General features: G+C 47.8%; 1 protein-coding gene across 26 annotated transcripts in view; it reads left to right on the top strand.

Moving 5' to 3' along the window:
• Window positions 1–21,411, top strand: part of FBRSL1 (fibrosin like 1) — a 547,946-nt gene that overhangs the window by 418,887 nt on the left and 107,648 nt on the right. The window lies entirely within an intron of this gene.

The raw sequence follows: 21,411 nt of genomic DNA on the forward strand, positions 1-21,411 counted from the left end.
AGCAGACTTACGGAATCCATGAAATTACACATCCTTGAAGGATCTTCAGATGAAAAGCTTGAAAGAACAAAGTATTTTTACTCAGGCTGTTTAGGCTTTCTGCTGCTGAAGTTTCTCCTGTTAGAAATGCAGTGGATAAAGTCTCAGTAGGTATATACACATATTGTTTAAAAAATATTTTGCAAGATCTTTGTACAGCACAAGGTAACAAGAAAGGCACAAACCTACTTTTTTTTTAAAAATAAAAAAAGCATTTTCTAAGAATTACTTTTATAAGGCCTAAAAAGTAAAAAAAAATCCTGACCTAGGCATTGTTTGTATTCACAGTTGTACTGGTCAGTAACTAAGGACATGATTTACATCATTGAGCTTAAACTATGCAAAACTCAGCATGGACATTCATCTTCCTTTTTAAACCAGGATTAAATCGATTTATCTTGATCTTAATTTAAATTTAACTAGGCTTAAATCAAATTGAATTTGAAACAACTGATATAAGTTTTGCCACACATTAGCAAAATTGTTTTTTAAACCAGTGGAAATTTGTATGTAGACGGGATGTTTTTGTGAATTAGGCTATTTAATTAATTACTTGCCTCTGGCTAACATTTAGCCAAGGATTTTGGTTCATGACACTTTCAGTATGCCTTGCGACAAATTCATACAGGTTAATTCCAAAGCTGTAGTTGAGATAGGAGGCTAAAGAACATGATGAAGAACTGGTGCTATTTGGGGGCTTACAGAATGTGAAATTTAAGCTACATCTGGGTGCGTGCAATTCGGGACTTGGTTATGTCGTGGTCGGGACTAGATTTGAGCCATGTCAAGTATCATGGGTGTCAGAAAATGCTTTGTTTTTAAGGGGAGGTCTTGGGTTTTAAATGAGGTCTTTTTCTGTGCCTTACCCCAGCTTTTGGGGAATGAGGGAATGCATTTAGATCACATATTTAAGCTTCACAGTGCTAGAAATTTATCATTTTCTGTTTCATCGAGCACCAAGATTCTCACAGAATTACACTTAGAGATGGGCCTCAAGAAAAGCACCAACAATCATAAGGCTCAAGAATTGCACTGTAAATAAGTCTGAGAAGGAGCGCTAGACCTCAGAGTTATGTCTCTGTGCGCCTGCACCCCATTGAAGCAAACTCCTCCTGCATAAAATGCCGTCATAATTCTACTTTTGCAAGACATTTGGACACAGTGTTGTTTAAATTACTTAAAGGAATATGAGTCAAGAAACTCTGCTGAATATGTTTGGCTGTTTCACCAGAATTTGATCAAAAGAATAAACCAATAATAGTACAGCTGCATGATACCAATAGGAATAAACAATTTGTTCAGTTACATTTAGTATCTTCTTTGGATCTCCTTTTCAAGTTGGGGTGGCAAGAAGTGCAAGATAACTTGTTGCTGAAATTATTAGTAAAGCTTGGTTTTTATTGGGAATCATGGAAAACTTTTCAAGATGTGAAAAAAATAGCAGCGTTTCTGCATGCTACCAAATTCCCTGCTTTGCGACAAATTTTAGAGCTTTTGTTCAGATCCAAATGTTGTGTAGATCAGAGGAATTACCATATGGGGATGGTTTGTCTAGCATGGAAATCCCTGCTCCGTCAGTGGTCAACAGGAGATGCTCAGGAAGGAATATAAGAAACAGGATTGTACAGGGTGAACCTTTCCCCGGTCTTACCCTCCCCACCTCTGACAGTCAGCACTTCAGGAACTTCCTGAGCCAGAGGTCGTATCTAGACCATTGTGTTTAATGGCCACTGGTGGACTTATCCCCCGTGAATTTGTCTAATCTTTTTTTTGAACTCATTTATATTTTGGCCTCTGCAACATCCTGTGGTAGTGAATTCCACATTTTAATGACATGTCATGTCGAAAAACTGCTTCCCTGTGTTTGCTGTAAAAAAACAGTTTACAGGTTTCATTCAGCAAAACTGATTCCACTTTAAGTTAAACATCAAAATTAATCACTTTTCTGAAGTGAGGTCTTGATTCAAAGCTGTCTGAAGTCAAGAAGCTCTGCATTTATTTATATATTTTTTTTGCAGAATTAAAAGCATTTTAAGTCTCCAGACTTGTTTTACACTAGCAACATATTTTTCTGTCACTCAGGCAAATTATGTGAAAGAATTCGGTCATACTACTCAGAGAATGGATTTGTGACTCTTACAGATAATTCACTTGCTGTTACTGATGGTGTTAGTAGTAAAAACCCACTAATACCCATCCTAGGAGTAGAGTGATAGCCAACATATGGTGCTAACTGAAGCCCCTGAGCTTCCTCAAAATTTCATTGATAGCAAAAAGCATTTGTGCTGGAAGTAGCATCAGCCAAGAGTAATTTGTAGTGGAGTATGTTTTACTTCATTTTGACCACTTCAAACAAGCACGTTGGACTGCCTTGCTCCAGTTCTTGGTGACATTTCAAGATTTCAGTCAACCAAGAATTGGCCCGAGAAGTGCTTTGGGGCTGGAGAGGGAGCAGATTTGGAGCCTTTCGAGAGGAAGGAGCACACTTCTGTTTCCTACTGTGTCATCCTCCCAGCTCAGCTTCCCTCCCCTCCTGCGCAAACAGCAAGGCAGCACGCCTGGGAGTCCTCAGCGAGCTGCTGGCTGCAGCCAGAAGCCTGGAGCTGGCAGGCTGAGCACTCACTTGGAGGTGGTGGGTCCCTGACAGCAGGCGTCCTCTCAGAAAGGCAAAGACAGGGAAAATGCAATGAATAACCAAAATAACACAGCGATCCAAGTGTGAAACGGAACATCGGCCGCCCCCTGCATTGATGGGATGGAGCAAGGCAGGACGTGGAGGGAGGGCGAGGGGGCTGGTGGCTGGCCAGCAGGTGGAACGGGGGCAAATCTACAAGATTTCTGTCACACAGTCCTCAGAGAAAGGCCACTGCAGAGGATTTTTCAGGAAGGATCGGTGCATTTGACATTTCTGTGTTTTATCCAACTATTTAGTGTAATAAAAAAAATTAGCTCTGCCTATAAATCTCATCCTGTTCTTATGGTGGTACAGAAGGGTTTACTGGAGAACCCTGGTAAAAGTGATGAGGAATTGTCATTCAGCCAGCAGCTCTCCCTTCATATTGCCAGGTTGCTGGTATCTCCACACAGGGCTCCCTTGGCTTTTTCTAAAATGGAAGTGTGAAAAACCATGCATCTTTCCACATTTTTTCCCTAAATATTCCATCTCCTACTAGTCTCTAACTCTTAACGGTGGAAGTTTTTCATGCAGCTTCAGGGGCTACTTGAAGATGAGCCGAATTGCAGAAGGCAGAGCTTTCCCACAGCTGGTCATCTCATCGCCCTTATGCCCCAGGAGAGCTGGAAGGAGAGCAGGGGTTTCGGTTTAGGTGTTAGTATCAAGAGGTTTAGTTAAATCTTTGCCTGTACTGTAAATTTGTTAACATAGGTGCCAAAAGCTAAGAACCAAAATCCATTTTTGAGTTTTTAATTTGTCTTGATTTCCAGAGCTCCTTATCTCATATTGACTTGGGTATCTAATGACCCAATTCATCAAGTAGTTTAAGCATGTCGCTAATTTTAATCAAGTGCGTAATCCCACATTTAGTTAGGCACAGGTATAAGTATCTTGCTGAATGAAAAATGGGTGTAAAGCCTAATTTAAGGCAATTCCCTGCTTGAATACATTGCCTTTGTTCTTCATGAGGAAAACGAAAAAAGGAGTATTTTTGTAAAGGGACGTTTTCAGGGCAGCCAACAGATCTTCAGTGTGGAGCCAAAAATCTGCAGGCGAGCCCTTCCCCTCCAAGCGCCGTCTGTAACGTTCAGTAGCTGAGTCTCTTCCGAGCTCCTCCTCATCTGCTGACCCTCGCCTCCCTGACATCTATTCCCCTCGCCTAACAATGACAAATGGAGTTATAATATTGGTTGTTGAACCATAAGCTGTAGATAAATGTGCTTCTGAGAACCACCATTAAGTCCCTAAATGGATTATATATATTTGGTTTAGAAACCTAATATTTAATATTAGTGTACTCTCCAGCGGTTGGCTTTATTTCTCTTGATAATCTATTCCCACTCCATTTCCTTTTAGATTTCTAACCTCATTAAACCTTTCATATTGCAGTTATTTTCTGTTCTAAACAAAATTAAAGACACACCATCCCCAGGTTTTAAGAGTCTAATTTTACTCCCAAACTGGAGAAAACACAGAGATAAACATTCTTTTCAGTGATGAATTTTAAAACCGCTTTACGAGTCAGCTGGAATTGCTAACCATATTGAGGACTGTAAAAGTCTGTGAAAGGCAGCATAATAAATGATGCTTGAAATGGCATTTGTTGTATGGGAGTTCAGATGCTTACATGGTATCTTTCCCTTCTCAGTTTTGTATAAAATGTGAAGATGTATCTCACGTCATTCAGTACCTTAAGAATTTATAACATTTTGCTTCTGGTCTGATTGTCTGCAAGGAATCTCAGTTACCAGCAGGGTTCCTTAAATTCACGTGGCCAGGAGAAAGCGGTGTCTGTGTAATACTCTGCTCCCAGTGTGAGCATTAAACTGTTTTTTCTTGATTGAGGACACATTTCTTCCTTATCATCAGGCACTTTGGCACATTGCTTGTTTTGATATATATAAGTATTGCACTCTGCCTTACTAGACACATTAAAATTGTGTTTGACCATTCTTCTTGTTATACAATGCCCTGGCCCCTACAGTGGCTGCTTTAAGAAAAAATGCAATATATGTGGTGTTGCAAAGAAATCTGCAGGCTGGAGGAGGCTCTGAAATACATCCTGTATTTGCCCAAACCCATTTCTCCTTCCCTTGTTTTCCTGTAAGGCCTGCAACCTCTGCCAATTATCAAATAGCATTAATGACATCAGGTCAGGGTTATACACTTCATAGTCCATCTGCTCCTTCTTGTTCCACTTCCACCAGTGTCATACAGCTGAACGATGACATCACATCAGTGGGTGGCATTCCCATCGCAGCTGATGGTGATCCCCTAAGTACAGGATCATGGCTTCACTGCAGGGTCGAACAGGGCTGCAGGCAGAAGTAGGTTCCCGTTCCAGGAGAAAACTTGCTGGTAGCACACAGGTTTTGTTTTGCAGGTGAAGTGAAACCTTTCTGTGAAACAGACGAATAAAATCCCGCCTGCATTTTCTTGGGGACTGCAACAGTAGCTTGCATAGTTTTGCTACTTCTAATTCCTGCACCAAGACCTGCAGTCTGAATACTAGCAATTAGCACTTTGCATCTTAGAAAAAAACTTGTGTTCCCTTTGCCTCAGGGCAGGGGAGATACTGCTACTTTCCATCCCTGTTCTGCAGGCAGGGAAGGTTGGGGCAGGGGCAGGGTACCCAGGATACTTACGCTGCACATCAATAGCTAGAATTACTGCCAGTGGCTTCTGGCTCCCTGTCCTTTGCTCATCAGTTAGTCTATAAGGTGAGAGCTAACATTTTAAGGATTTAAAATCAGAGACGGGGGTCTCTGCAATTTGCGGAAGCTCTCAACATGCCACAGGAGCAGGCCCGGTGACAATAGGCATTTGTCTGACATAGAAAAAATGATAGTGAAAATTGGCTGAGCAGTTTCTGATCACTGAAGTCCCTGCTGATAGCTTTGTGCTACTCTTGTTCGAATTCACAGTAAGAAACAGCGTGGTGCTAATCGCTGAGAAGTTCTGGGAGAAGGCTGGTCAGCAGGGTGCTTACATGAAGAGTGATGTGATGAAATGATAGGGAAATAGGTCTTTATCCTGACCCCTTTCCTCTCCCTTCCAATTGTGCGGAGCAGTTAATGATGACCAGAAGCTTTCCTGGCAAACTCTGCCTGGCAGTTTTGCTAATTGACATTTGTTTTCGAGGGTTCGGCATCACTGTCTTTAATAGGATGCTCTTGTTGGGTCTTGGTCGTGGCTGTTTATAAGGCTCCCACATTTATGCTCTCCTTCTGTTTTCTTCCACCATACATAATGTCATTTTGACGAGGACAATGTCCTTGAGTGCACCGTGTTGCAAGAGGATGTATTATTACCACAAGTCTATTTTCAGCCAGTTCCCACCAGGTTTATTACACCCTGTGAATTCATTACGCTCCTGCTCACCTGTGTTAGAGACATGACAGTGTTATCATCCTCCTTTCAGAGGGCAGGAGCGGGCAGCTGAGCTGCTCAGTTTTAAGTTCTAATGGCTGCTTATTTAATACAGTTTTATCTTCACCCACCCATAGCAATCATCACCTTAAATATCACCTCCATTGTATCTGTTCTGTTCTCTACTGCCGAACAAATCGATGCACCTCTGACAGTCAGAGCTTGTGTGAGTGTGCGGGAATCCTGAGGAATCAATCGCGCCCAGGTGCATCAGAGGGGATTAGTGGCTTTCCCTGGGGAGAAGCGGCTGGTGATACCGGCCCCTGTTCTCATGACTCAGCAGTTCCACTCCCATTTCCCATTTCAAATACAGAGCAGCAGCAAGCTCTAAATCTTCCATGCCTGAGTGCAGAGTGGAAAGCCCAATACAAAGTTACATTTCACTTTGCAGTGACAGATGGAAAGCCATAATAACATCCCTTTCTTCATGATGAGTGACGGGTTCCCACAATGCAGGATAGATGCGGAGTGCCACTGCAGAGGCGCAGGCACTGCTGGGAGCTAGATGCTCGTGTGAGAATCCAACGGATGATGTTTGGTGTCTCGCCCTAGGTGGGAGAGTTGCCATCTGTTCGGTGGTGGTGGTGTCTCAGACTGTTTGCCCATCCTTTCCGATACCCCAAAAATGCTGGGGATCAAAGCAGACAAGGGCAGTGAAAGCCTTTAAGGTAATCAGTCTGGGGTAGATGTCAGGTTAGTAGGAGGTCAGGGTGGGAAAGCATGCTTCTGCTCCATTGCACAAGCAAGGGAGACAAAGGATTTTAGATGTGGGGTTGGTACTGCTCACCAATATTAAATTTGCTCTTAGGTATTGATATGGGGCACCTGCATCAAGTGACACTAAGCAGCCATCAGGATGAGAGAGACAGATCCTTATGACCATAAAATAGTGATAATCCTATGCCATGATGCTAATGAGCCTCAGTTTTTCAGGCTTGCCATATGCAACCCCCCTGTTGGCTTCAGTAGACACTACCATATGTGTCAGAGGTCCAGGATCACACTTTTTTTCCCATTTCCCATGTTGGAAGAGACTCCTTTCTGCAGAGAAAATCTGCAAGTTTGCCTGTAGGTCAAAATAAAAAGGTTTTCCATCAAAGGAGCAAGTTTCCTTCCCGTTGAGCTCACTGGCACTTTCAGAAGCTCTTCTCATTTATGTCCAACGTGCCAAGTCAACTCTTGGTGTTCCTGTGTCTGAGTGTGCAGTGGATGCTCAGCATGCCTCAGACTGACTCTGCAAGTTGGGAGCAGATGTTGGCTCTGTGACAGGTCTGTGTCAGCAATGTGTTTTGATAAGAACAGACTATTCCCAGCTGGTTCCTGAAGAGTTTTTCTCCTCTTCTCTGCTTTCCTCTTCTCTTGTTTTGAGCCCTTCTTCATCAGGCTCAGAGCACGCATTCTGAAAAGATACACCCAGCTTTTTTCCTGATGTTTTATTTTTTGCATCATTCATGTTTTGAGGCTTTTTTAAAACACTGTCTTTCACATGGTTGGGAATCCCCCAAATTCAGCTTTTCCCTCACCGACTAATTTCCCCAGAAGAAAAGACTGCATTTCTTTCAGTCTGGCAAGAGCATGGAGAGATGCAGTCCCTGCTTAATGTAGCTCTGCCACCAAAAACCCAATAAAAATCCAGATTTAACACAGTTAGCTACTTCCATTCTGGGAGCTCTTGGTCTGCAGCCCAGGGCTGAGCTTTGGTATCGCTTATCTGGGCGTGCTGTGGGAGATGGGCACAGCTGAGCCCAGGGAGTGTCAGCAGCGGAGAATCACGTCCAAGCGGGAATGCATTCCCTGCCTGCAGCCCGGCAGTGCCGTCAGCCAAACCATGGTTTTCTGTCAATGTGTTACTGGCCTCCAAATAAAGACTTGAAGAGGCGGAAGCTTGTGATGTCTCTCTAGATTAAATGTGGGAACCAAAGTTCACCCATGCTCTTCTTTATCTTTGATCAGATTCGGCGTTAGATTAATGTTAGAAGGCTGTTGCATGGGTTGAGATAATTCTTTATTCCACCTCCACCTTCATACATCTGCTTACCTGGGTAGTTGTGGTTGAAAAATCCTGCAGTCCCTTATTTTAAATATATATGACATTTGTGCTGTCTTGGCAGGGCAGGAGCTCTTTGCTGGGCCCACGCTCTTAAAGGATGCGTCAGAACCACGTCAGGTTGGAGTGCCAATAGCCACCTTGGAGGCTCGTTATTGAAGCAGTGTGTGATTGTGAACTAGTTACTTTACCTCTTTATATTGTGAATCTGTAAAACCGGGGGGGCAGTAGAACCTCTTGGAGCTCCAGACGGTTCATGTCCGTTGTATTCTCTTGGGTTACGGTGAAACTGCGTGAGCCACGCTGGTGCAAGGAGCGCTCCTCCTTTACCAGGAGGCTGTGAGACCTGGGCGGTTGTTCACCTACTTTCTCCTCAAGTCTCAAACTCCCAGCAGCAGTTTCTAGGCGAACAGGGTGTTTGGGGACCGTGTTGTAATGGGAAACCTCTGTTTCCCTTTTAACCAGGACTTCAACCCTGCAAAACAATCGGCTCTTTCCATTGAGAGGCAGTGGTATCTAATCAGGTTTCACTCCTTTGTTGTATCTATTGATCCTCAGCAGTGTAAGATGCAAATTGCCATGCCTGACAGGATTCAGGGTGTTTTATCATCAATGGAGAGTAATTATCCTTGGCTGCACCAATATTGGATTGTTAAGCCCCAGGATAATGCACAAGGTAAAGACATTTAGAAGGCAGCCCACCTTGGGGATTTGTGTAAATGTGATGGATAGAGTGAGAGCAGGATAGCTGAATTACAGCCCCAGGGACTGACAGCTGCATGGGGGTGTAGCCTTGATAATCCTTACAGAGAAGCTAGTGCTGCAGTTGGTATTGAGACACAAAGTGTGTCTAAAGCTGTAAGTTTCCCTTTCTGTTTAATCCTTGTAATGTGTATATGCTGAAGAAGAAAACATATGCAAGATTTTGAATGGATTCTGTGCGCTTGCAAGACCAGCCAAGTAACTTCTTCTGTTCATTTATCTAACCGTAATTCAAGCTTTTCATGTGAGCATATTTTAGAGGCACGAGGGTTTTGGGTGCTTATTTCTTTGTCTGTGGATTCCAATTCAATACTAAAAGCAGAATTATAAATTAATAAGTAGGAGATGCTCTTCTTTTTTCCAAGTATCTGGTTAACCATTGCATATTCTGGTGTATAAAGTAGTTAAGCTTTCTTAGCTGTGGGGAGAAGATGTATGTCAACAGAGATGCCATGTTAGCTGACTAATCCTCGACTGATAGCAGGAAACCTGATAGTAGACTCAGGGAAGAAAATCTCTTTTTCCAGAGTTATCCGTATGAGCTGAGTGTTATACCTGTCACTTCTTTCTTAAACCAGACCATTTCTGTAGCTGCAAAATAAATAAGACCAGAGATATAAAGAGGAAAAGGAGTGTTGGTGCCTGAAAACTCCTGTTGAAGTGGATGTTGAGGGTAGTTCCCAAAGACTGTCAGGCTTCAGATACAACACTCAACTTGCAAGCTGCGAGTTCTGTTAACATTTTTTAATGGTTTTAGTTGCAGTTCTTTCTTGTCAAGCAACTCCTTGTGTTTGACCAAGGCTGTGACTAAGATCAGCCAACTTGCTTGGCATGCGAAGCATGCTTTATTCTTGTTGGAGCTGCTAAGGACATTGAGGAGTAAACGCCAGAAACTTAAGCAAATAGCCCGTGCTCTACCAGAACTGCGCCAGATATTGCAGTGATGTGCAGCTTTGCGCTGGCAGCACGTGCCCTGTGCTGCCATGGAGCCGTTGAGGTTACTGTACTCCAGTGGGATTTTTCTGACATCCTTCACAAGCGCCCCTGGCTGCTTCATTTCACACGTTATCATCAAAGTGTGCAACAAGCTCCTTATGTCGCTCCATACCTTCAAACAAGCAGGATAGGGTTTTGCTCTGCAGTCAATTTTAACTGCAGTTTTGAAACAGGAGAAAATTGAGAAAGATTAAGAAAATTGTCTCACATACCTATGCTGTTTGTCATATTTTTAAAAGGGAGCGAATCTCACAGATGTTTTGATTGCCAAGTCAGAAATGCACCGCTCAAGGAGGGTGGAGTCTGGGGGAAGTCATGTCGGGGGGAATTGGCACCACTCTTGCCTTTCTTCTGCCTGTCAGAATAGCCCCCCCCAAGCCAGTAGAGGGTCTGTGAATGTAGAAAAACGATGCAGTAGGAGCTGATGCTGGTGTGGGCTTCTCCCCCCTGCCCTTGGCTGCTGGAGTAGCCCAGAGCATTAGGGATGCCCTCCAGGGCAGTATGTGCTGCTGGGGGAAAGAGCCCCATCCGCCCTGCATGCCGGCACACCACTGAGCTCTGCCAGCAGCACCCGCCGCCCTGCGAGGTAAGCTTGCTGCTGGCTGCGAGCGCAGGAGCCCCACAGCCACTCGGGCAGATGCTGCGAGCAGGCAGCCTGGAGCCTCAAATCCGTAATTGGCTCCCTGCAGCGCAGCAGCTCCCACTTCATCCCACGTTTTTCCTGGGAGACTGCAGCACTGTTCCTCCGGTAGTGCCCTGCCAGCCCACGGGCAGCCTGGCATGGGACAGGCATGCATTAAATCACCCGAGTGGCCTAGGCATGGACAGCCTCAAGAAGAAGCACTTACAGATTTCAATATGCATCTGCTGCTTTTCTGCCCGTGCTGCTCCTGCGCTGCAAGGGAACGGTGGGGCTGCTGCACACCGTCAGAATTTGTGGCCGATCTCTGGAAATGTCAGTGTATGTAGGGCATTATCTTTGGGGAAATATTGTTGTGTGCTCCCTCTGCCCCACAATCCCTCCTTTTTTCCTAGAAGTGACTCAAAACTGTGTGGTTCTGCGATTGAAATTCACCACGGCTCTTAGAATTCCTTGGGATGCAGTGAAGCAGGTTTCTGACCAGCTGACAGGCTTTCTCCGCAGCGCTAACCATTGCTCTCGGCAGGGTACAGAGAAGTAGATCCATATTGTAGCTTCTACTTATGAACCAATGACAAAATTCCAAACACAACAATCCTGGAGTTTGGGGAACTTGAGATCTAGACCCCTGTTTTGTTGCAAGGCCTGAATCTTAATTCTACCAAGGCAAAAAATGTGTGAGACGAGGGGTTTGGCCCTCAGATCAGGGGAGACACCAGGTCAGAGCCAGAGTTCATGGCTCAGACCTCTCATGCCTCATGGCGTTGTACCATAATGCAAAGCTTGCGGAATCCTGTGCTCTGCAGAGATATTTTAGGTGAAGCATATATGAGTGGAGGATCAATACCATATGGCATGCGTGTTAAAATAAAAACATGCATGCACTTATGGCTGTATTTGCTATATTCCACACGAAAGTAGTTATTTTTTTTTATTGGGAAAATTGTTAGATTTGATGGCGGTATGTAATTAGTAGTTTGCCAGCAATAATTACAGGGCTGTGCTCCAGAATAAATGATGTAGCATTCCTGTGCATATAATATGGTATACCACAAAATAGGAGTTGGAAAATTGCAACATTGCTGGATCATCATATATCTGACATGTTGGAGGGTTTTTTTTTTTCTCTGATAGTTTATGAAAAATAGTAAGTATGGTGCACTGTGAACCAAAAGGCTTTCTTTGTTAAATTAACCACAATTGCAACCACAAATTATGGCTTCACAAACTATAGATTTAAGACTGGCTTTTCATAAACAGAGCTTCTTTGTGTTTTAACAAAACATACATAAAAGAAATGGAGCTGCACAATGATGCCAAAGTAGCACTTTCAAAATCATCAGCCCATTCAAGTCTGTGGAATACAATCATAATATTTGTTTAAAGTTTAATATCCAGAAAGGGAATTGACAGAAATCCCATAAGCTTAACACAGTTCCGATATGGTTTCTGTGTACCTTAATGAAATAACATCAAGATAGCAACCTTAAAAAGATAGGTTTGTGCACATTTGAAAGTTTGTATACATTTGAAAGTTTCATTTATCTATGTGAATAATTGGTCACTGACTAAGAAAAGGTTCTGCAAAGTGAAACACAACAGAAAAATCCGTATGTGGATTATTTTTTTTACACATAGCATGTCCATATATGCGAAGGACCCAAATCTTTCAAAGCAGAAGGAGTTATGCCAGTTTCTACCAAAGGTAAATTTGCCCCAAAAGAGTTTTCTCCAATACTGGGTGACTGCTGTAGATCTCTCCAAGTTTTAAAATATCCTACAGATTATTGGCATGCTCTTCCCAATTTTGAAAGGCATACTTTTGGCAGCAGCAAACTGAGGAGGGCCATGTGTTAACATCCTGCAATATGTATTCCCACATGCTAAGCTCTCGTACAAACGCAGTTTTTATTGCTGTTGACTTCAAACAAAGATGCTTTGACATCTAAAGTTGTATATGTTACAGATGCAATGCCTAGCTATACTCATGCTGTATATTTTAGGATGAGCTGGCTGTGGTCCCAATTATACAATCAAGTATAAACACTCCTAGGATACAGGGCCCCATACGGAGAGTCACTTATCTGTGTTGCGCTGTGTAGTGCTGCACTGTAACATCTTGCCATGTCTGATATTTTGTACTCCAACTCATTTGCACGTTGTTGCTTAACACGATATATAAATAACATATAGGAGCAGGCAACATTGCTTGTCTTCTGAGTTCGAATGTGGAACGAGTATTGTTTTAACGTATTGCTCAGTCGCTCCCAAATCCGCAGCCTGAGTGTCGCCCGTACAGGGTAGCAGGCTCTCTGTTTACTTTCCCATTCCATACTTTCTCATCCTTACACTGAAAGCGAGAAGGAGGATAATATTCCAGTTAGGAAGCATTTCTAAGGGGAAAAAAAAGTGTATTTATTAGCCAAAATCTTTTGTACTAAACAGAGAAACTGTGGTTTAAGGCTCAGTACTTTGAAATGGTGGTTGGTGGTTGATTGTTCAGGTTTGCAGCAGTAGGTCGGTTTTCTGGGGAAAAGTCCTTAGAAAGCTGAGTAAATCATTATTCTCCTTCCACCGCTGTCCTCAGAAGGAAACCAGAGTTCTGTTTTACTTCTGCACCCATCTTTACGAGAAACCTGAGCCTGTAAGAGCCAGCTGGGGCTATCTTCTGTCTTCATAAAAGCTCCAGGTTTAGTCCTGGCTGCTGTAACAGCTGGGTGCTTGGGGTGGGAGGGAATTATGCACCCGCTTGCACTTGGATTCCTCCACTGCCATTCTGTTTAGACTTACCCCAACAACAGAAATCCTGCCACTCCTTTCATTTGCATCCAGGAGATAGTTGGGCAGGCACTTTTGACACACAGAAGCACCCTCTCATCCCTTTTGGGGTCCCATTTGCAAGGTGGTTGCAGTGGGGTTTGCCAGGAGGGGGGTCCGGGAGGGCTGGCAGGTCTGTGCGGAGATGGGGGACCCCAGGGGCTGCACCACGCTGGTGACCACACCTGGCAGGAGCCCTAAATGTGAGTCTCGCCCATCTTGTGTTTGCTTTCTTCAAAGATAACTGGATTTGTGGGTAAGGCTTTCACTCCTGAAGCTGGCAGTGTGTACAGAAGTTCTTGTAATAATAATTAGCTGTAAATATTTTGCATCTAATTCTGAAAGGTTACTTCAAAGAAACATTTCTTCATATCACTTGGGATCTGTTCTTCTGTTGAAATACACATTCATGAGTGAAGTACTGCAATTACAAGGATGTTTAGAGAATCACAAAGGTATTTATTCTTGTCCCGGCTAGTTTATAGTAGCAAAAATTGCAAGTGGAAAGGCTAAGAAAATATATTCTAAAAACAAATGTGTAATTGTTTTGTTGAGAGTTGGAGTCAACAGTGTTTATTCATGAGGCTTAGCTGCCCCAGGCGAGAGCAATCAGACTGGAGGTACCACCTCCTGTATCCTTGTTCTCTTTAATTGGAGCCATAGCCTTGGATGCCCCGAGGCGAAGGGCCGTCTCTAACTGTATTCTGCTCGGTTTATGAACATTTGAAAGTGCAGTGGAAAAAAACATTCTTTTGTTTAGACACTTTCAGCCTTCCCCTCCCTTTTCTGTTCAGCAAGTGAAAATTGTATGTCAAAATTAAGCTCTTGAGCAGCTATAGATTTTGCAGGGAATGTGATACCCCAATGGCTAAGTAGTTTTGCGGCGGTGCTAGGCCTAGGAGCAGAGCCGTGCCAGCGGGCGCAGGTATGGGGAGCTGCAGCTGAGCTCCTGCGCATCCCACAGCCCACAGCCAGGCCCGCCGGGCTCTCGGCAGCAGCCTGGTGCACCGTGCTGGCCCACCGCGCTCCCTCTCCGGGCGCACACGTTCTCCTAAAGCAAATCAGAGCATATTTTAAGTTTCACTGCAAATTCCTGTGCCACTTCCTTTCTATTTTTAGGCGCTGGTGAGGGTACCTAGCGCGGCTACCAGCCTAGAGACAGATTCAATAAAAGATTCAATAAAACTCTCCGGCTGCCTCCCAGCAGAAGCCCAGGTGGGGGCACGCGGTGCAGGAGGCGGCTGGCGTCTCTTATTGAATCTCGCCCTGAGTTTATCCAAGCTCTTCCTGAGTGTTTTTCTACTCTCTCTGCTGTAAAATCCTGATTTCCTCATGACATCTTTATGCAACGCTATGGTTAAGTGCTTTCTCCTTCTATTGTCAGCACTGCCAGTCTCAAACTGCTGGAAGGTTTTAGCTCCAAAATAAGAAGCCTTGTCTGGCTCGGGGTGCAAGGAGAGTCCTCCACACTCTGTCCAAGCACCAGTCCAGTCTGATGGAGTCCTGTCTCAAGGGAGGGCTCTCCACTTGGGACAGATATCGGTGGTAGAGCAGGTGGCTGTGATCCTGCAGCCTTGAGTCAGACTTGAGTGAAAACAATAGCCACAGCCTGTCTCATCCCATCTCATCTCCCCTCCCTGCGAGCACTGCCCGACGCCCTGGCATCTGAGCACTGCCAAGAGATTAGCGCAAGCTCGGTACGGAGTCCCTTGGGTGGTCTGCGAGCACTGTAAGGTGTGGGGGTCAGATAGCATCTGGGAAAGATGTGAAAACCAGAATACACCCTATTCTAAGTTTGCTTTGACATTGCACCAGTGCAATACCTGGCCATGCTGCTCCGAGAGGGAGAGTTCAAGCAAGTAATGCCCAGTGCTGCCGTCTCGGTTTGCACATTCGAGGGCCGAACCGAGACTGCTACACACACATCTGAGATTGCACCCTGCGTGCGCCACCATTGCCCGTCAATCCCCCGCCTTTCGGGAAGGTTGGTGGATGGTTTCCACTGCTGCTGACCCTACTTCAGGTTTCTTCTGTCCTGCTTCAAGCCAGCTTTGGCCCCTGCTGTGTCTGCCTGCAGTGAGAGGCAGGTAAGAAAGGAAAGGGACAGCATGACAGGTGATGGATGGGATGGGTCCTTGGCTCTGTGAACACTAGTCTGTCACTCGCGGTGACTTGGTGCTGGTTCATCCTCCTCTGTAGGGCCGTGCAAGTGGAGGTTTTGAGCTCTTCTGAGCTCTTCCAGGGGAACAGCCTTTCATTTGCCACATCTTCTTAAAACAGAGTTACGGAGTGGCTTACGAGGTATCCCAGATTTTCTAGGATTCCAGTCATATCATTGCGGCAAATGCCAAGGCTTTAAAAGGCAACTATTTATTTAGTTATTTTATGCAGCTGGCAAGGCTTAGGAGCCGTCACTGAATGATATCGACTCTAGTAAGAAGTACGACATAGCTCTGGAGACTTTATCTAAATAATCACATGCTTTCTGGAGTGCAGTTTTCAGAGTTGAGTTATTAGATTTAAACTTCTGGTCTTCCTAGGAAAACACCTACCCTTCCATCCTATTTCATTGCTCCTGATCCAAGGTTGGACCGTCCAGAGGATGGCATAATATTTGCTGCATATTTGCCTTGACGAATGGCTAATTCCCACTGGGATCTGTGGGGGTTTGCTGTGCACTGGGGACAGCAGGCTCCTTGGCTTCCTTGCCGAGAATATTTGTTTAAATGCAGCAAGTCCTTTCTCCAATGTTGTCTTTGCAAAATGTGGAGGGGTGAGCCTTTTGATGTTTGTATTTAGAGTGTTTTCACATCTGGATGTCATTTGTGACACAGACTCTCCTCCTTTTTCTATCCCTGTGTCTTCCTGTAAAATTCATTTTGAACATATAAGCTCATGTGGCTTTAATGTGTAGTAGTCGGTCGATGTATTTAGCAGGCCTGTAGTAGGCCAATAAAGAGGTACCTTGGGTCATGCTGTGCGCTCTTGTAAATTTATCCCGAATTAACCCTGATTGGCATCCAGCTCCCCTGCTGTAAAGATACAGATGTGCGCACTCTCCAACATCTGCTGTTTCATGAGGATCTGTGCCATAAATCCACAAACCCTGGTGACCTGAGCCTGGGTGGAGGGTTCGGGGATGCCTTTGCTCCTGTGCTGCGTAGTCCGGAGGGCTGGCTGGGCTGGGTACCTGCCGGACACAGGTGGCTGTGCTGCTGGCAGAGCCGCAGCTCCATCCACGCATTTGCACAGGAAAATCTCATTGGTGTTGCAAGAGGGTGTTCTCCTCCCGGAGCAACACCAGGATAAGGCCTCCGGTGTGAATCCTTTGCGTGGCTCCCCGTTTCATGCAAGCGGTTTGAATATCCTCGTCCAACAGGTTTCTTTGGGGCTTGTATTAATTCAGCTTCATCTTTTAAAATGCAAACTTGGGCATGGTGGAGCAGGCTCCTCCAGCTGCCTTTACTTGCAGAGGGAGGCAGGGGAAGGAGATCAGTCAGAACAGCCAGCGTGTCGCTGCAGTCCTGCAGTCAGCCGGGATGCAAAAGGAAAAACATACCCATCAATTTCTAAATGTCAGCGGAGATCCCTTGGAAATTATTTATTGCGTCTGCTGTCGTATTTAATGATTTAACAATATACTAATAATCATAATATATTAACTTTGTGTAGTGATATACTAATCAATATAAAATAATGAACACATCTAATGGGTTTAATAGTATACAGATGTTTATGGCCTTTCTCCCTGAAGATTTGCAGGTAATTTCTCAGGGCCAGCTGGAAACCCTGCTGCGGGTGCTCCACTCCCCTGCCCGAGGGGCGGCCGCCACGCCGGGGGGACACCCTGACCACTGCAGAGCAGCCATGCCAGGGCGGGCGGGGGACTGCCGGCCAGGGGGCTGCGCGGGAGGGCTGTGGGGAGGGGGCAGGGACTCACCCTGTCCCTGTGAGTCACGGTTACTGCAGCAGGCACTAACCAGGCGTGTCAGGCAGCATGGATCGTCGGCCCCTGTGGCCATTGATTAACCATTTATTAAAGCACCTATGAATCACTGCAATAGTAATTATATTTTAAATATACCTACTAACAACTGTTTTGCAATGTCAAAGTTAATCACGATTAAACATTTCCTTTGCTTTCCTCTTCTCCCTCCACCCGGATCCAAATTCCCTGGGGGTCTGAATGCATCTCAGGGACACAGACGGCTGCAACTAACATGAAAAATAGAGGGAGAGGCGTCCAACCTCAGCCCATCAAAAGATTGGAGTGGGGAGGGAAGCATGCACGCACGCGCACATGTGCACACCATGCGTGCACACGCACACACATGCCTGTGTGTTCAGACAGCATTAACACACACTCCACGTGCTCTTGGGCCATGTGCATGCACACCCCCTGTGCACACAGGCTGTGCACGCAGAGACCGCACACACCCTGTGCATATACCGCCACTGTGAGTGCCCAGAGAGTGGCTGTGCGTGTGCACACACCCTCCACGTACACCGACACGCAAGCTGTGCAAACTGTGTGTGCACATGATGCACACACCCAGGCCACACATCAGTATAGACTGTGCACACACATAGATGCTGTGCACGCACAGACCATGTGTGCGTACACCCAGACTGCACACACAGGCTCCACGCGCACGCTGACCGTTCGCAGACACAGCTCAGACTGCACAAAGCTGTAGGCTGTGCACACACGCACACCCTGCACAGACCGTGCACACACCCTGCACAGACCGTGCACAGACCGTGCACACACACCCTACACAGACCGTGCACGCACCCTGCACAGAGCACGCACACACTGCACACACCGTGCACACACCGTGCACACGCACACACGCTGCACAGACCGTGCGCACACACACCCTGCCCGGTGTGCACACCCCCTGCAGACCGTGCACGCACACCCCGCACAGACCGTGCACACCTGCTGCACAGACGGTGCGCACGCGTTGCACAGACCGCGCACCTGCACACACACAGGCCGCACGCCGCCGCCGCGCGCGCAGGGGCCGTGCACAAGCGCGCCCCGTGCGCGTGGGTCTGGGCCGCGTTCGCGCCGCACCGCCGCGCGCGCACCCCGCGCGCGCCGCCGCCGCCCGGGGACCGCCTGCCCGCGCGCGCCCGCCGGCGGGGCGGGGCGGGCGCGGCGGGGCGCGCGGGGATCGGCGTCTCGCGGCTGGATTGGTCTGGCCTGGCGGCGGGCGGGCGCGGGGCGGGCGGTGCTCGGCGGGGCCGCGCGGGGCAGTCGCGCCGCGGAGCGCCTGAGGAGCGGCACCGGCGGCGCGGAGCGGGTTCGGCGCGGTCCCTCCCGTCCGTGTTTGGGAATAATGGCTGCCGAGGCGTGAACCGCGACAGGAGAGCGCGAAGGAAAGCCGCCGCCGGGGGAAGCCCCTGGATGGGGCCGGGCTGGGGCTGCTTGCGGCGCTGACCGTTCCCCGTCTCTCCCTCGTCGGACGCCGGCCGGAGCCGCTGCTTTTTCCTGGGTTTTGGCTTTTTGTGTGTGATTTTTATCGCCTTTTTGCGGCGCGTCCGTGGGCTCCCGGCCCCGCTGCGTGTTCCTGGCCCCGCCGCGGCCCCGCGGTGATGGACCCGTAGCGCCGGCAGCGCGGCGGCTCCGGGGCTGAGCGGGCGGCGGGGGCGCAGCCCGCCGGGGCGAGGCGGGGGGGCCGCAAACTTTGAGCCCCGGGTTCGGCCGGGGGGGGAGAAGAAAACAAAACAGGCCGGGGGGGCACCAGAAAAAGAGGGAGAGGAGAAAAAAAAAAAAAAAAAAAGAGCCGCGCTGCCTGCAGCCCGGAGGGAGCGGAGAAGAGGAGCGAGCGGCGGAGGACTGCGGCGGGAGGAGGCGGCGGGGGCCGGCGGGACCCCCGGGGCACCTCCGGGCCGGGCGCCGCGTTGTGCCGCTGCGGGGGGCCCCGAGCGGCTCCGCACCGCGCAGCGCCCGCGGGGACCGCCCGGCCGCGCCGTGTGGATTATCCCGCGGGGGCCCGGCCCGCCGGCGGGGCTCGCCATGGTCTGCGCGCCGCGGGGTAAGTACGGCGGGGCGGGCGGTGGGCGCCCTCGGGCCGGGACCCGCGGGCCGCGCTCGCCGGGGGCAGTGTCTCTCGCACCGGCGGCGGGGGCCAGCCGGGAGTTGGCGGCTTTGCGGTCGGGCGAAGGAAATCGCTGTGCTTTCCGCCTGGTGCGATGGGTTGTGTGCGTGCGGGTTTTTTGTGTCTTTTTTTTTTTTTTTTTTTTTTGTCTTCCTTGTGCCTTTTTTCGGCACAGCCGACGAGGCGGTTTGATTTTTTCTGACCGCGCCGTTCGCTGGCTGCCGGCCCCCCCAGCCCGTTCTGGGGGGCGGCCCCGCGCCCTGTGCCGGGCGGGCCGGGATGCGGTGCGGCGGCAGGCACCGGGAGCTCTCCGAACGGATTTACGGACAAGGGTGTTTGTTTTTTTTTCTGGAGGGAGACCGGCTGTGTTTAAATAAAATAACATCTTTTTTAAAAAGCGAGGAGCTGCCAGGATGCGATGTGCTCCCAAGCTGCTTTTTTTCACCCCATTTCGCACATTCCTCCAGTGCGACCGCATCCCTCTTCCCACCCCTCCGCCTCTCTTCTGGGGGGGGGGGGGGGGGTTGGTGCGTGTGTAATAAATACCGGATCGTTGCCTTCCTCGGGCGGCAGGTTGGGGTCGGGTGGCTGCGCCGGGCGGACCCGCTGTGCCCCCCCCCGCCCGCCCGCTCCCCCGGGGTGGCCGTGGCGGCTCCGGGGCCGGTGGTCCCTGCGGCGGCGCTCGGAGCCGGCTCCCGCGGTGCCCCCGGGCAGACGGGTGCTGTAGCGGGCTGTCGGGGGAGGACGGGGCTTGGCTGGGATCGCTGGCTATTAAAAACGGTAACAAACTCTGTAGCCGACGGTTAACACCTTCGGTGCAGGCCAGAGCCCCCTACTCACGAAGAACAAGAAGTCTCATAATGGTCTGCGTGGGGTTTTTTCCTCCCTGCGCCTTTTGGCCTGAGAAATACCCGTCCGGCTCCCCCAGCCCAGCAGATTGTGCTGCTGAAACGCGGGGCGGCTGCTCGGGCGTTGTTCTCGTCCCCGCGTCTGCTGCCGTGGCCCTCTGCTTTAGCTTGAAAGAAAAATTTAATCCAATTAAGAAATTAAACCTTGTGTGTTTAAAGTGACAAATTTGAAAAGGGGAGTGGGGGCTGAAGTAAGATTTCCAGGTCACTGGTTAACCAAAGATGGTTTTGCAAAAAGAGTCTGGAATCAGGCGAGGGCAGAGAGAAAGGAAAGAGACCTTTTTAAATGGCAAAGGCTTGTGTACATCTCTCTGGAATTTAAATTGTTTTTTAGGCTTGTAAAATCTTCTCGAAGTTGCGCATTTATCTCAGGAGGCTGCTTGCTAGCTAATCTTCTCAAGGCATGTCCTGATTTTTTGTAACATTACAGTATCTGAGGTCCTTTTAACCTAATTTTGTAACAAAGATAATTTCTTGTTATGTAAGTTACTGTTCTGAATGATTGCTTTGGGTCTTGGAGATCGTCCTTAACCACTCTCCCCTGTGCTGCGGAAACTGGAATTATTTACTTCGTTACCAATTCTTGAAAGAAATCCTCGCTCAGTTGGAAAAGGCTGCTAAGGTATTATAGGAAAACAGTCTTCCCGTTCTTCTTTCTAGAGAGTTAAATCTCTGGTCATCCCTGATCAGAATTTACTTCAGAGGTTTATGTTTATGTATAAATCCGATTTTCCCCACATACAGACTTAGAAGGGCGAGCTGCTTGATTTATACACACAGCATTAACTTCCTACAAGTGGCAGACTTCTAATGCTCTCTTCAAGAATTTTCTTCTTTGCTGACAACAGTTCCCTAAAACTGCCCTGTACCAAAGCCAAAGGGCACTGGCTTGGGCTGCCTTGTTTTCTGTTCCAGAGGAGATTAATGCTATAAAACAAGGAAGGGCAGTATTGTATTTAGTTGGATACTGAGATTTTGCTAGTGCAGAGCTG

The sequence above is a fragment of the Falco peregrinus genome, chromosome 2 (genome assembly GCF_023634155.1).
Source record: "Falco peregrinus isolate bFalPer1 chromosome 2, bFalPer1.pri, whole genome shotgun sequence".
NCBI lineage: Eukaryota > Metazoa > Chordata > Aves > Falconiformes > Falconidae > Falco > Falco peregrinus.